The sequence below is a fragment of the Pseudorca crassidens genome, chromosome 1 (genome assembly GCF_039906515.1).
Source record: "Pseudorca crassidens isolate mPseCra1 chromosome 1, mPseCra1.hap1, whole genome shotgun sequence".
In the NCBI taxonomy this organism is placed as follows: domain Eukaryota; kingdom Metazoa; phylum Chordata; class Mammalia; order Artiodactyla; family Delphinidae; genus Pseudorca; species Pseudorca crassidens.
The window spans coordinates 122,458,701-122,473,823 of NC_090296.1; the positions used below are offsets into that span (position 1 = coordinate 122,458,701).

The 15,123-nt window shown below is 47.7% G+C and overlaps 1 protein-coding gene across 8 annotated transcripts in view; it reads right to left on the reverse strand.

The window, feature by feature from the left end:
• Positions 1–15,123, reverse strand: part of SIN3A (SIN3 transcription regulator family member A) — a 68,285-nt gene that overhangs the window by 52,919 nt on the left and 243 nt on the right. The window contains exon 1 of one of the 8 annotated variants that reach the window (XM_067754018.1): positions 14,958–15,064. The exons of 1 other annotated variant lie outside the window; for it this stretch is intronic. The gene's annotated coding sequence lies outside the window, so the exon portion shown is untranslated. Of the gene's footprint in view, positions 1–4,591; positions 5,025–10,849; positions 10,872–10,913; positions 11,121–14,957; positions 15,065–15,123 lie in introns of those variants that run through there. 6 more of the 8 variants (XM_067754043.1, XM_067753993.1, XM_067754034.1 and 3 more) reach the window with 6 other exon arrangements.

The following is a 15,123-nucleotide window of genomic DNA, read 5'->3' on the forward strand; positions in this document are numbered from 1 at the left end:
AAAGATCCACTTCTGGATTTAAATCTGCTAGAAAATGAAAAAAGTGTTCCAGAATGAAAAAGTCAATCTATTTATATTTCCAATACTACTCAGAATAATCACTCAACAAAATTAACAACCCATTCTTCTCAAAACACCATAATATCTGATACCCAAGCCTCCCCTGAAAGTAGTTTCACATTCTTCTGATGAGGTGGTCCCCCAACCTGGGGAGATTTTGCCCCCAGGGCACATATGGCAATGTTGGAAGACATTTTTGGTTGTCACAATTCCAGGAGAGGGGTGCTACTGGCATCTCATGAATAGAGGCCAGGGATGTTGCCAAACATCCTACAGTGTACAGGATAGCCCCCCACAACAAAGAATCATTCAGCCCAAAATATCAATAGTGCCAAGGTTGAGAAACGATATAATATAATGACAATCCCATTTGACATATACCTTCTGTGAACTTTGGTGGAGTTACGTCATACTACAGTGTAACAACAATTTTTAACAAGGTGACTCAGGACAATTATTTTGTATATGCAGACAATAACACTGCTTTCTTTACGACATGTGATTCACCTTTAACCCTCAGTATACCACAAAAACTTATCATTGCATTATCATTTATCATTTGGGCTAAAAATACCTTTATTAGAAATTTTAGTAAGAATTTAGGACTTGCCTGGTGGCGCAGTGTTTAAGAATCCGCCTGCCAATGCAGGGGACACGGGTTCGATCCCTGGTCCAGGAAGATCCCACATGCCGCGGAGCAACTAAGCCCGTGCGCCACAACTACCAAAGCCCACACGCCTAGAGCCTGTGCTCCGCAACAAGAGAAGCCAACGCAATGAGAAGCCGGCACACCGCAAAGAAGAGTAGCCCTCGCTCGCCACAACTAGAGAAAGCCTGTGCACAGCAATGAAGACCCAACACAGCCAAAAATAAATAAATTAATTTTAAAATAAATTAATTAGTTAATTAAAAAAAAGAATTTGAACAGCAAATCCAAATTTTTATTCCGTATTTTCCTGGTTTTGAAGATATAAATACCCAAAACAGGCACTATTCTTTACAATGCAACTGACTAGTCATCAACTGTCATGGATGAACTTGGAACATAGCCATTCTATAAACTTTGATTCTAGATTTCACGTAAATCTCAAGTAAAGTTCTAGCTTACTGTCACTCTTGGGTTTTTTTTTTTTCCCCCCCTCACATGATCAAACACAACTTTGAAAACTTACTTCTTAATTTTGCTGAAGAGAGGACGATCATCTTTTTTTTTTTTTTTTTTTTTTTTGCGGTGCCTCTCACTGTTGTGGCCTCTCCCGTTGCAGAGCACAGGCTCCGGACGCACAGGCTCAGCAGCCATGGCTCACAGGCCCAGCCGCTCCGTGGCATGTGGGATCTTCCCGGACTCGGGCACGAACCCGCATCCCCTGCATCGGCAGGCGGACTCCCAACCACTGCGCCACCAGGGAAGCCCAGGACGATCATCTTCTACGCTCCACAAATGCAAGCGTTCTCAGTTTTAGACTGATAAATACCAATTAAACTATCAATCCAATGATTTTTCTTTTTCATTTCTACATGTTTCCTTCCAGTCACCTCCGTACACACACCTGTCTTTGGCATCTGTCCACTTACAAACCACATCAAGTAAGTTTTGGTATAAAAACATCATAAAAGATGAAAGAACACCATTGTACATGCTTTTAGCAAATTGGAATGGTTTGGATTCTTCTTGAAAATATTGCACTCTGGGGACTTCCCTGGTGGTCCAGTGGCTAAGACTCCACACTCCCAATGCAGGGGGCCCAGGTTCCATCCCTAGTCAGGGAACTAGATCCCACATGCCACAACGAAGATCCTGCATGCCACAATGAAGATTCCCGCATGCTGCAACTAAGACCCGGCACAGACAAAGAAAGAAAGAAAGAAAGAAAGAAAGAAAGAAAGAAAATATTGCATTCTGAAGTCCTTCCTGTTGAATGATTCCTCGATGAGGACATCATACTCCCCGCCCACACCCCGCCCTCAGAAGTATATTGTCCACTCATAAATTCTTCAGTTTGAGAAAATTCATCTAGGATACTGTCATCTGAAGACTCAAAGTCTGCAGCTTGGCTTATACAATCAATTCTACCATCATCATTACAGCCTACAGTGTTGCTATCAGTTGCACTACTTTCATCTATTAGTTCCTCTAATAACTGTGAAATGTCTTCCTGTTAGTTTTCTTGTCTTTGCCATTATTAGAGGAAAACGAAAGATTACGGGTTATCAAACATGTTGAATGAAAATGTAAAAAAACTGTAAAAACAGTAGTATAAAGAACTTTCATATCCTTTTCACCCCAAATGGTAACATCTTACATAATGTTTAAGATGGCATCCCCCAACTTCTTGTACACTTTCTCGAAAGATGCTGTAATGCTTTGGGCAAAGAAGTAAGAAAATTGAAGTAGTGATGACTTATTTTACTACTGCATCATCCTTCTAGGCAATTCATCATTCTTCCATTTTCTTATTATTTTAGTTTTTTTTTTTAGCACAGTTGGGAATAATTGATGAGTAATGCTAAAGTAATTCCTAAGATGATAAAAGACCAAAACATTTCAAGATACAGGATAACTAAGATCATCAATATCCTACAATATAGGTCAGATGTATAAGCGGTAATAGCTAAAATGAGTTTATTCCATTAAAAAGAAAATAAGTAAATTTTCTCTTCGTTCTTCTGAAGACCTCTAATAAAGAATAAAGTCATTAAATATAAATCTTTTCAAGTAGTTAATACTGCTCAAAAAGAAACTCAAAAACTAATATTGGGTCTAACTGACACTGATGTTATAGGTAGAATATGGACAAGAAAATATTTGGTTCAATTCAAAAGATATTAATAATTATATCAACGTTCACATTCTGATTTGATCACTGTACTATGGCAATTCTTTGTATTATTTTTTGCAACTTCTTTTAAGCCTAAAATTATTTCAAAATGAAAAGTTTAGGGACTCCCCTGGTGGTCCAGTGGTTAAGACTCCACACTCCCAATGCAGGGGGCCCGGGTTCGATCCCTGGTCAGGGAACTAGATCCCGCATGCCACAACTAAAGATCCTGCATGCCACAACTAAAAATCTCATGTGCTGTGACTATGAACTGGCGCAGCCAAATAAATAAATTTTTTTGAAGTTTTTAAAAAATTAAGTATAATAGTAGGGGAATATAAAAGAAGGAAATCATTGTGTATACCTATTCTCAAGGACATTAACATTTAGTTTGTGTGACAAGGTTTCTATAAACTAACTAGGAATGGTATAAAACAAGACTAAGTGTAACAGAAGATACACTAGCCGAAGCTATAAAGAAAGCATTATAAAGAATAGAACGCAAGGTAGTTCTTAAGATGATAGATGTGTCACTCACCTCATACCGCCTCTATCCTATTAGCTATATTTCTGCCCCTACACAGACATGGGCACACAAACTTTTAACCATCTTTGTATCCTCCACCATGCTTAGCATAGTGCTTTGCTGTGATTGAAACCAAACCATTCATTCACACATGCATGCATCCTCTAATATTTACTGAGCACATACTATGTGCCAGGAATTGTTCTGGGAGCTAGGGATATAGATGTAAATAAAACAAAACTCTCCTCCCTCAGGAAGTTTACATTTTAGTGGGAGAAATAGACAACAAGATAATAAACAGTGTTCAGAATATCAGACAGTGACAAGTGCTAAGAAGAAAAAGCAGAAGATTTTTGAAATTTTAGACAAGGGTGACCAAAGAGTACCTCACTAATATAAAGTAACTTTTGAGTAAATGAAGTAAGGAGTTACCCATGTAGAAATCAGTAGAAGAACCATTATAGGCAGAGGGGACAGCAAACACGAAGACTCTGATATACATATGTGCTTGGTATTTTCCGAGAAAAGCAAAAAGGCCACGTAGTTGGAGCAGAATGGAGGAAAGAGAGACTAGTAGGAAATGAAGTCAGAGAGGTAATGGAGTTGGGGGTAGTAGATAGGGAGCATACCGTGTTTGTTCTCGTAGGTCATAATAAGAACTCAGACTGAAATGGGAAGCCGTTGGAGGGTTTTAAGCAGAGAATCACTTGGGTTGCTATCAATATGTTAAGAACAGACTGAAGAGGGGCAATAACAAAGCAAAGAGAACAGTTAAGGTGCTACTGATATAACCCAAGCTAGAGATGTTAGTGGCACTCACTGCTGTAGTTGGGGGCTAGGGGGTGGTATCAAATTGGTCAAATTCTGGATAGTATTTTGAATAGAGAGCAAATAGTATTTATTTGCTGATAGACCACGTGTGAAAAAGAGAGAAGTCAAAGATGCCTGTTAGATATCCAAGAGGAAATATGAAGTGGGCCACTGGATTTGTTCATCTACAGTACAAAGGAGAGGTCCCCAGGGAGAGACAGAAATTTGAGAGTTATCAGTATTGTTTAGATTTTGGAAAGCTAATACGGCGCATAGAGTAGCTCTCTATAATCACGCACGTTCACATTTCTGTACCAAGTGGGACAGCGTAGAACAGGTTGTCCCCCCCCTAAATTAGTTGTGGAACCAAACTTACCAAAAAACAAACAAACAAAAATTCTTGCATTTCAGAGCTGCAGACAAGAGACTGTGGCTCCATATATCCTTCAACAGCCTGCAAGTCAATAAGCCTGGCACCTGGAGGATACCAGCAGGACTGAGGAAACATCCATTGCCACGAAGCTGATAAATACAAGTAACATGCAGGCACACACACAGAAGAGGGGGTGAGGAGTACAAAAGCAAAAGAAGGGAGGGGCAAAAAAGAGATGTATCAGTTAGGAACTGCTACCAATAAACGCCTAACTAATTTTGAAGCCAACTGCCAACTAAACAGAGGTATCCTCTAGTTAGCAAACTTTAAAATGCCAACAGAGTTCAGGCTGTAAACTACTTATCTATCACCTGTGTGCCAGCATTGTCCTAGGCACTGAGGCTATCAAGAAAGTAAAGTCCCAATCTAGATGAACTGTGAGCCACTGTATAGCTCTCCCTGATGAAAACCAGTATCAGGCTGTTGACCTGCAAATATACAAGGACAAAAAAAAAAAAAAAAATCTGCATTTGGTTATAACTGACAACAAATCCCACTGGGCATGTCTTTTGTGTGATTTTTTGTTTTGTTTTGTTTTGTTTTTTGGGGGGGGCGTGTCTTTTGAAGAAAGATCCCAAAAGAAAGTTACAAAACTAAAGAAAGTCGAAGTTTTTTTTGTAATGTGTTGTTAAAAGACAATCGAACAGATAACTGTATAAAGACAATTAAAATTCATATTTAAAAAGAAAGATGTCTGTCAGAAAAACAAAACTCCTTGAGACATTTGGAAAGAATATAATGTAATAATGGCAGAACCCTGATTCAGACTACCCAAGTATGCTGCTAGATGAATTTCATTATTTGACCTTAACCTCAACAAAAAACAAACACCCAGAATTAATTACTTAAACTGTAACAAGAAAAAGATTAAAATCCTAAGATATTACCTCTACTACTCACTTATTAAAGTAGCAGAAACAGGAAGGCATGTGAAAGAAAAGAAGTATTAGGAAATAATAGTTGACCATATTAATAATATATCTTCAGCTTGACAGAGTAACAGCAACAAGTTATGCCAAGTCCATAATTTCTTCACTGTGATTCTTAACTACCTTCCAAAGCAGTAGAAGCAATCACATCTGCGAACTGAAGAGAACAGGATGCACAAACTCTGGAAGAGAGACAATTCATGTGCCATTTTCAATACAATGCCACCCCTTCTAACATTCCAAAGCACTCTCTGGGGGTATTTTGAGCCTAACAACTCCCTTAAACTAGATGTATGATTTCAGACTCCTCCCTCCTGTTTCTCATTCAGTGTCCCCTCTTCCTCTTCCCACCAAAAGGTGGGCTCTCCTCTGAATTCCTTACAGCTCTTTGCACTTGACTCTTATGCACTCAACCTACACTGATGTGTAGTAAAATCATATTATATGTATATTTACCTTTCCTTCTAAGACTGTAAACTTCTTGGGAACAGAGACTCTCCCTGTGTCAGTCCAGAGCTATTTTAGATGCTCAATAACCTTTAAAATTGTGAATCACTGTTGTACACCTGAAACTTACATAATATTGTACATCAACTATACTTCAATTAAAAAAAAAGGTGGTCAAGAATGCATGTTGAGGGCTTCCCTGGTGGCGCAATGGTTAGGAATCTGCCTGCCAATGCAGGGGACACAGGTTCAAGCCCTGGTCGGGGAAGATCCCACATGCCGTAGAGCAACTAAGTCCATGCGCCACAACTACTGAGCCTGTGCTCTAGAGCCTGCGAGCCACAACTACTGAAGCCCACACGCCAAGAGCCTGTGCTCCGCAACAAAGAGAAGCCACTGCAATGAGAAGCCCGCGCACCGCAACGGAGAGTAGCCCCCGCTCACCGCAACTAGAGAAAGCCCATGCACAACAACGAAGACCCAATGCAGCCAAGAATAAATTAATTAAATAAATTAAGAGGAAAAAAAAAAGAACGCATGCTGAGGGACTTCGCTGGTGGTCAAGTGGTTAAGAATCCACCTTCCAATAAAGGAGATGCGGATTCAATCCCTGGTCAGGGAACTAAGATCCCACATGCCACTGGGCAAATAAGCCCAGTGGCAGATTAAGTTGCATAATCTCACGCTGCAACTACTGAGCCCACGTGCTCTGGAGCCTGCGCACCACAACCAGAGAGAAGCCTGCACACCACAATGAAAGATCCCACGTGCTACAACTAAGACCCAACACAGCCAAATAAATAAATTTTAAAAAAGAATGCATGTTGACTCAATTTACCTTTAGAACCTGAATCCCAATCTTTTCCCCCAATGTGCTTTCAAAAGCACATTGCTGGGGACTTCCCTGGTGGTCCAGTGGCTAAGACTCCACACTCCCAATGCAGGGGGCCTGGGTTTGATCCCTGATCAGGGAACTAGATCCCACATGCGGCAACAAAGGGTTTGCATGCCGCAACTTAAGATCCCTCATGCGGCAACAAAGATCCTGCGTGCCACAACTAAGACCCAATGCAACCAAATAAATAAATATTTAAAAAAAAAAGCACATTGCTGCTTCCTCCAAAAATTAAACATAAAATTACCATATGACCTAGCAATTCCACTTCTGGGTATATATCCAAAAGAATTCAAAGCAAGTACTTGAAGAGATATTTATACACCCATGTTCACAGCCGCATTACTCACAATAGCCAAGAAGTGGAAACGACCCAAACGTCTATCAACATATGAATAGATAAACAAAATGTGGATGATGGTGATGACTGCACAACAATGTGTATGTACTTAATATCACTGAATTGTACATTTAAAAAATAGATAAAATCATAAATTTTACATTATATATGTTTTACCACAAGTGGGGGAAAAAAAAACCCCACGCTGCTCCTTCTCCATTTACTACCCTTAGACCAGAGGCAGCTGAAGTATAGCATTAAGAGTGTGGACTCTGGAACCAGAATGTCTGGGTTCGAATTCTGGATTAGCCACTTAGCATATGTCTAACTTCTCTTTCCCACTGTTTCCTCACCTTTAAAACATAGATTTCACAGTACCCACTACATAGGGTTGTAGTGAAGATTAAACAGATTAATAAATATATAATACTTAACTCAGTGCCTGGGGGGTAGTAAAGGGCTCGATAAATGTTACGTTCTCTTATTATTATTCAAGGAGACAGAGGGTGTAGTTTGAAAAAGCATTTAACATCATCTATATAAGAATCTACAGAAAATAAAGCTTAACAAACTTTTGGTTAATATAGTTATCCAGAAGAGTAAGAAAGCCTTTGAAAGCACTGCACTAGATTACTGAATGCCATGGACATAATCTTTTAATTCCAACTAAAATTCACAGCCATTAATATCTGCCTCGAATAGCCCTCCAGTATCTTGTCTGTTTGCACTTAAGATGTAAACATGACTATGCTTTGCCAGGAATTTTATCAAATTACTACACACCACCTTCCTTAAAAAAATAAAATTTTGGGGCTTCCCTGGTGACGCAGTGGTTGAGAGTCCGCCTGCCGATGCAGGGGACACGGGTTCGTGCCCCGGTCCGGGAGGATCCCACATGCCGAGGAGCGGCTGGGCCCGTGAACCATGGCCGCTGAGCCTGCGCGTCCGGAGCCTGTGTTCCGCAACGGGAGAGGTCACAACAGTGAGAGGCCCACGTACCGCAAAAAAATTAAAAAATAAAAAAAAATAAATTTTTTTTTACTCTTTAGGTGAAAACATCTTAATTACAAAATGCAAATCTCTCTAGGGTCTCTGACTCTGACAAAACTATAGTATATGATACTGATATTTGAAGAGAGAAAAAGCATTTATGAAAACTTTCCTAATACAGCATATCCAGGCTCTTACTTGAATTCTTAAAGCCTATGTGGGACTTCTGACTCTGGTTCGCCAACAGACACCATATTCTTTTTTTTTTAAAAATAACTAAAATTATTTATTTATTTATTTTTGGTTGCGTTGGGTCTTTGTTGCTGCATGCAGGCTTTCTCTAGTTGTGGTGCGCGGGCTTCTCATTGAGGTGACTTCTCTTGTTGCAGAGCACAGGCTCTAGACACGCAGGCTTCAGTAGTTGTGGCACGTGGGCTCAGTAGTTGTGGCTCGCAGGTTTCAGTAGTTGTGGCACGCGGGCTTCAGTAGTTGTGGTGCACGTGCTTAGTTGCTCCACAGCATGTGGGATCTTCCCGGACCAGGGATCGAACCCGTGTTCCCTGCATTGGCTGGCAGATTCTTAACCACTGCACCACCAGGGAAGTCCCAACATATTCTTTAAGGGTATAAATTAGGTCTTTTATGTTTCCCAGCACACAGCATTGCAAATGGTAGGTACAATTATGTGTTGACCAAACTTTCCCAATGGTAAATTCTCCACTCTTTTCACAAACTTTGTCAGTTTATGGCATCAGGAAAAACACCCAGGCTTTCTGCCTCCACACCAGTTCTACCACAGTCACCATAAACCAAACTAAAAAGCTACTGTTGCCATTGCTACTTCTTTAGCTAAGAAGGTGAGACTTGATCTCTTCACATGAGTATAGCACACGGCACCACGCTCTCAGTCCCAACTGAGCAAAGCACAAACCTAGAATTTAACTTCAGTTCAGCTAATTAGCCAGAGGGCTTGCTCAGATATTAGTGCATAAATAAACATATTTGTTCCTTGTTTAATTTCTCATGAAAAATATCGAAAACACAAGTAATTTCTCTTAAGAAAAGATAATGTCTCAACTCAGAGCAAAACCCTCAATTAAACTGGTTCATTAAACTTGAAATGTCCTAAGGCAATTTCCCAATACAGGTTGGAGGGCAACAAGTCACATACACAAGGCTACACTAGTCCTCGATTTCACCCTACTCTCTGTAAAAAAATAGGGCAAGAACAGTGTTTTATAGAATATAAATAGAAAGTGGTCTAGATGTTCTAACAGAATTACATAAAACAAGCAGACTTTTCAAGAACACCTGAAGCTACCTAAATTGCAACTTATTTATTTGAGAAATTAAATAACAGAACCACCAGTACAATTAAAGCATTCAAAAATGCAGAAGCTGAGGAAATTGGAGTATTTCATTCAAAGTCTGAGTTTTAAAAAAAAAATCACCATCTTCTATAATAGATCATTTTTTTAATATAATGTAAGTCCAACCCTTCCTTTTCTAAATTTCAGCCTTGGGAAGAGGAGTTTGCACATCCTTTTCTTGGCTAACTGGGTTTGAAGTTCTAAGGCACCGAAATAGTGGCGAAGTCTAACTACCCACCATCCCATTGGCTCAGAGGAAACCCCGCCCCGTACAGCCACGGTAACCCAACATCAAGGGAACTCCAGGAAAGGTTGTCCCCGGCCACATTTCTAGTCTCTGATGAGTCTCTGCCCCTCCCCCCACCATCACCGCTGCGGAAGCACGGTCTCAGCACGAGCAGCACTCGACCGCAGACTGCAACGAAAGGACCTTGAGCACCTCGCCCCAATAATTACAACCGAGAGGGGAGGGGCGGGGACCACGATCCCACTGTCCAGGCTGCATGGTGCCATCCATGCTGCACCAAGAAAAGCAGACACAACAGCTCTGGCACCTGACCCTCGTGCCCCAGGCAAAAGGCATGGCTGAGCCACAAGAGAAAGCCCTGACATCTCCACAGTTTGCAGTCTGGGGGCCCCTCCCACCCCAAAGAGACGTAGGGCGGGGCAGATCTAGGCGCCGCGACTCCCAGCCAGACCGGACAGCGGGCTTTCCCGAGCCCCGCCTCACTTGCCAAGGAGGCGGAAACCCGCGGAAGGGGGAGGACGACCAGGGGGAGTGGCATCGCCGCTCCATACTGCCCCTCCGGCCAACCGGATCCCGGGAAGGCGGAGGAGGGCGGACTTCACGCCCCCTCCCTGCCGCGCCCCGAAGCCACAAGCGGGAGACCCCCCCAGGCCGTTCCTTCACCCCAGCAGGCCAGTGCAAGGCCGCCCAGCCGAGGCCCCGCCCAACCCGGGAAGACCGTAGGGGTGGTCGACCGCAAACAGCACTTAGCACAGGGCCCAGCCCCGCCCCTTTCTCCACAATCGCACGCGCGCGCCGGCCCCGCCCCTGAGCGGCGGCGCGAGAGCCCGCCCCCTCCGCGCGCACCGGGACTACGCTCTCCTCCCCCTCCCGCACCGAGAGCTACCCCGCTCCGCCCCCCACCCCCCTCACACATCCACACGCCTCCCGCCCGCCTGCTCTACGGGAAGCCGAGGAGGTCAGTCCCCCCCAAAAATACACACCCTCGAGTCCGGCGTTACCCGCCACCAGGCTCCCTGCCCCGACCCCGGCCCGGCGTGCTCTCACCGCAAAGCTGCTTCGGCCGCTCTCACTGCGTGTCCCTCCTAGCATGAGCCTCAGGCTCAGCACGGAGGCCCCGAGAAACGCGCGGGGCACAGGCCCGCCAAAGCGGACTGGCAGCCTCCTCTCCGCTAACGAAGCGGTCACAGGCCCCAGTGCCCAGACTGGGAAGGAGGGAGGGAGGGAGGGAGGGAAACTCCAAGGGGGGAAGGGGAGGGGGGGAAGATGGAGAAACCGTCTCCGCCGCCTCTACCGCCGCGGCCGCTTCTCTGTTACCCGGGAAATCCCGCCCACTCACCCGGCCCGCCCCGCAGAGGGAAGACTCAACTTCGCTCCGCACAGGCCGTACTATCCGCCTGTCAAAGGTTTAGCCAATCGCTGCACCCTGGCTGCCGACTACCCGCCCCTTCCCCCCCGGCTGGGAGGGCAGTGGGGGGGGAAAGCCGCTCACCTTCTCCACGCCCCTATTGGCGGGGAGCTTCCCTAACTCAACCCCGCCTATTGGAGACGAATTGCTGAATCCCACCCCCAAGCCGCAACACTATTGGAGGAGGCAGGGAAGCTCTTCACGCCTCATTGGAGGACTCCATATGTCCCGCCCCTTGCCCTCTCAGCTACAGGCCCAACAACTCCGCTCCCGCCCTCGCCAGTCATTGCATTGGAAGGCTACCCCTAGCTCTCTGGCTGCCCCAGGAAGGTAAGTAACCGATGTGGGGTAAAAATGTCCGTGAGATAGTCTCCTCCTACCGCACCGCCGGGCCAGGCCCCGCCCCCAACCATCGGATTGGGTATCTCGACGCCGGTAGGAGCCTCTATTGGCTAGGATGCCCGTCTAGGAAGAAGCTGACTCCGCCCTGCGCGAGGAGGCTGAACCTTAGCAGTCCTTTTGTGGAATGTTTACACTAGAGACTGAAGCGCAGAGAGTTCCAGGGCCTGAAACAGGAGGTGGTGCGGAGCTCAGCAGCGGGAATTCGATGCCCTGGGATTTGTAAGGGAGAGGCAGCAGCATCAGGACCCCCTTACAAAAAATGATAAAGAGAACCTCATCATTCCCATCCAGTTCTCTACAATTTACATTTCCGCACACTGCCTCCTTGTAAACACAAATATACGGAGCAGCCGACAGCTCCTTTCAGTAAGTATAGAATACAAGATTAAGGGCTGGAGACCAAAATCGAGGAATAGCCCCAGGGGTTGTTCAGCCCGCAGCTAGTGGTGGCTGCATACTTCTATCGCCGACACTCCCTAAACCTGAATATGCAGTCCTAAGAGGGCGGAGATAACCAAAATGAGGGCAGGGCCCTAAGAGCCAACGCCCTGGCAAGCCTCCGGAAGGCGGAGCGTGAAGCGTAAGGCATTAGCGATCTCCAGAGTAGAGCTGGAGGAATCAAGACTCGAAGAACTGAGGAAGGAGACCAAACAGGCCACAGCATAAATGAATCCTACGCCACACTTAAAGAGAAATGATAAAAATTCCAGAGTTGGGGACAATAATAACAGCTGTTCCCTCCTTCTTGGCCAACGAGTGTTAATGACAGTCCCTAGGCGCTCTCTGTGTAGGTAATATGGCCTTGAACAGAGAGACAAAGTGCTTGCGATACCTAGGTGGCTTTTATTTATTCACTAAATAGGGCGAACTGACGCTGGCCTTGCTTCGGGGGGCGCTCACGGAGCGCCAGGAGGGGAGGGGGCGGGACTAGAGTTTTCCCGCTCTCTTCCGCAAAAAGGCTACTCCCCCAAGAGAGCTGAGTCAGTATCCAAGAGGCAGGCCCCAGGTAACTCACTCCTAGGTCCTACCTTGTCCTCCCTCTGCAATCTGCCGGAGACCACAAGAAATGAGCGCTGGCAACAGGTGGGCCTGACTCCCAAGCCGCAAGGACAAGGCAGCGAACTGTGAACTCCATGAATAGCCGACAGATGGGAGCAGCCTCGCCGGGAGCTAAGCCCTGCCCCAGAACCGAGCTCAAAAAATAAGTCACACCAACGAAACAAACGAGACCCCCAGGCCAAACCTCTAGGAGGTTACGAAGAAGAGGTAATTATGCAGAACTGACCGAGGGCTATTTTAAATTTGGGCCGTCCTCCGCTCCCTGGACTGGGTGCCACACGGCGCTCCCACCTGGACATCAAGAACCACTTGGAACCCAAGCATAATTGGGCCGCCCTCGACTTTTCTGTCAACAGGGGATGAGCTGCCCTGGGTCTTGCCTAAGGCATCCAGGCCAATCCTAAGTTGCTCAGAGTTTTTGATAAAGCCAAGCAAGGACAGCGGCTGCCTTGTGCTGGGAAGAAAACACACTGCCAGCGTCCGCAGCGTTCTCAAGCTTAAGCCTAGGGCGATTTCCAGGAAGTCGAGAGTCGCGGGAAAAGCCAGGCCACAGGGGCACAACTTTAGTACTTGGCGAGGAAGGATAGACCCCACACCCTCCTCCCAACCCTTGCAGAACCCCGAGAGCTAAGTCCCCCAAAGCCACCGTACACCGTCAACTCCTAACTTCATCGCAAAGGCTACCAGATCTCGAGACTTGGAGAAATCATTGTGTGCCTCTTGCCTCTCCCCGCCCCCCTTGCCAAGGGCTCCAAGCCCGGGACTTCCGGGCGGGAGGACTGTTCGAAGGAGCTAGGCGGGCCTCACACATGTGCTAAGCGCGCACACACGCTAGGGGAGGGGGCGGGGAACAGGGGTGGACTTCCCCCTCCAAGCTCTCTGCGCCGGAGGAGGCGGGACTATCCGCCCCACCAATGAGAAGTAGGGGCGGGACCCTTGCGCCTCACGTAAGCCGCAGGAATCCTCCCTCCGCCCTTCACGGAAAAAAATCTTAGCAACTTAAACTCCAGCCCGGCCTCCGATAGGCGGAGCTCGGGAGAATATCATCCAATCAACAACCGAGAAGGAAAAAAGGGAGCTTCGCCCAGCCAGTGGAAGACAAGAGAAGGCGGGCCCTCTGGAGGAGCCCGAGATGGGTGGAAGAGAGAGGGAAAGGCCCCGCCCCTCGGCTCCTCTCCGGGCCGGTTGCACAAGCCGTCGCTGGAGTAGATAGTAAACAGGCTAGGCCAAGGAGTGGAGGCAGGGGCAGCCCGGCGCTCCATAAGCCCGGGCCCCTGCGCCTCTTCTCCCGGCGTCGCCCCGCCCGACCTCGGCGGTTCGCGCCGGCGCCCCGCCTCCCAGCCCACGGCCGCCATCCCGGCTGACAGGCGCGCCCCCCGCGCCCCTCCCGCCGGCTGATGCATTTCCTTTTCCCGATTCCGAGCGTGGAGACTGTTTTCCCAGTTTCCGACCTTCACTGCCCCTTTCAGGCCACCCCCTCGTGGGAGCGCTCACACGTCCGTGCCCCCACCCCCGTCCCATCCGCGGGCAAACAGCACGGCCGGGGGAGGGGAAGGGAGCCACCGTCGCTGCCTTGGGGTGGGCGGGGAAGGAGGCAGCTCCATGTTTGCAAGGGGATCAGCTGGGGCCGCGGGTCGCAGCCGCCGAGTTTGTGGAGGTTTTCCACACCCCCAGGCCGGGTTCCAGCGCCGAATGCTGGCTCTACTGCCACGGCCCGGGAGGTCGGAGAGCCCAGACCGGCGCATGGGTCTAGTGCAGAGGCGCTGGTGCTCTTTCCGGTGGCCTCCCCCGCCCCCGGCCGCCCCTCCCGCAAGTCCGGCGTTGCCCCCGCCCCCAGAGTCCATAACAACCGCGGGCCCTAGGCGCCCGCGCCTCTTCGGAGCGCGCCCACCGCCCCCTCCGACAAGTTTGCGGACAGAAACAAAACCCTCGGGCGGCTGCCGCCCTCGCCCGGCGTGGTTAGCGGGGAAAGCCGCGGGCCCGGTCTCGCTCGCTAACTCCAGCTCTCGACCAACTCCCGGCGCCGCGGGCTCAGTGAGCCCGGCCGGCTTGGCTCAGGCCGCCGCCCCCTGCCGAGCCCGCGCGCCGCAGCCCGGGCCCGGTTCCAGTTGGTGTATGGAATCTCCCCTTTTTTCTTCTCTACAATAATTTTTTAAGGCATTGCAGGAGCGAGGGGGATCTCCTCCTGCCGGCCCCTTACCCAGTCCGTCGCCCAAACCTACCGAAACCGACCGCTCGGTGAAATAAACTAGGCAGCACGGTCAGCGCACTGGCGACCCCGGGCCGGGCCGACCCCCTCCCCACGGATCCGGCCCGGCTTGGAAATGCACACTGGCGAGCGGGCGGCGCCAAGAGCTCTCCTTCCTGGCCTGCCCCTCGCTCAGCTCC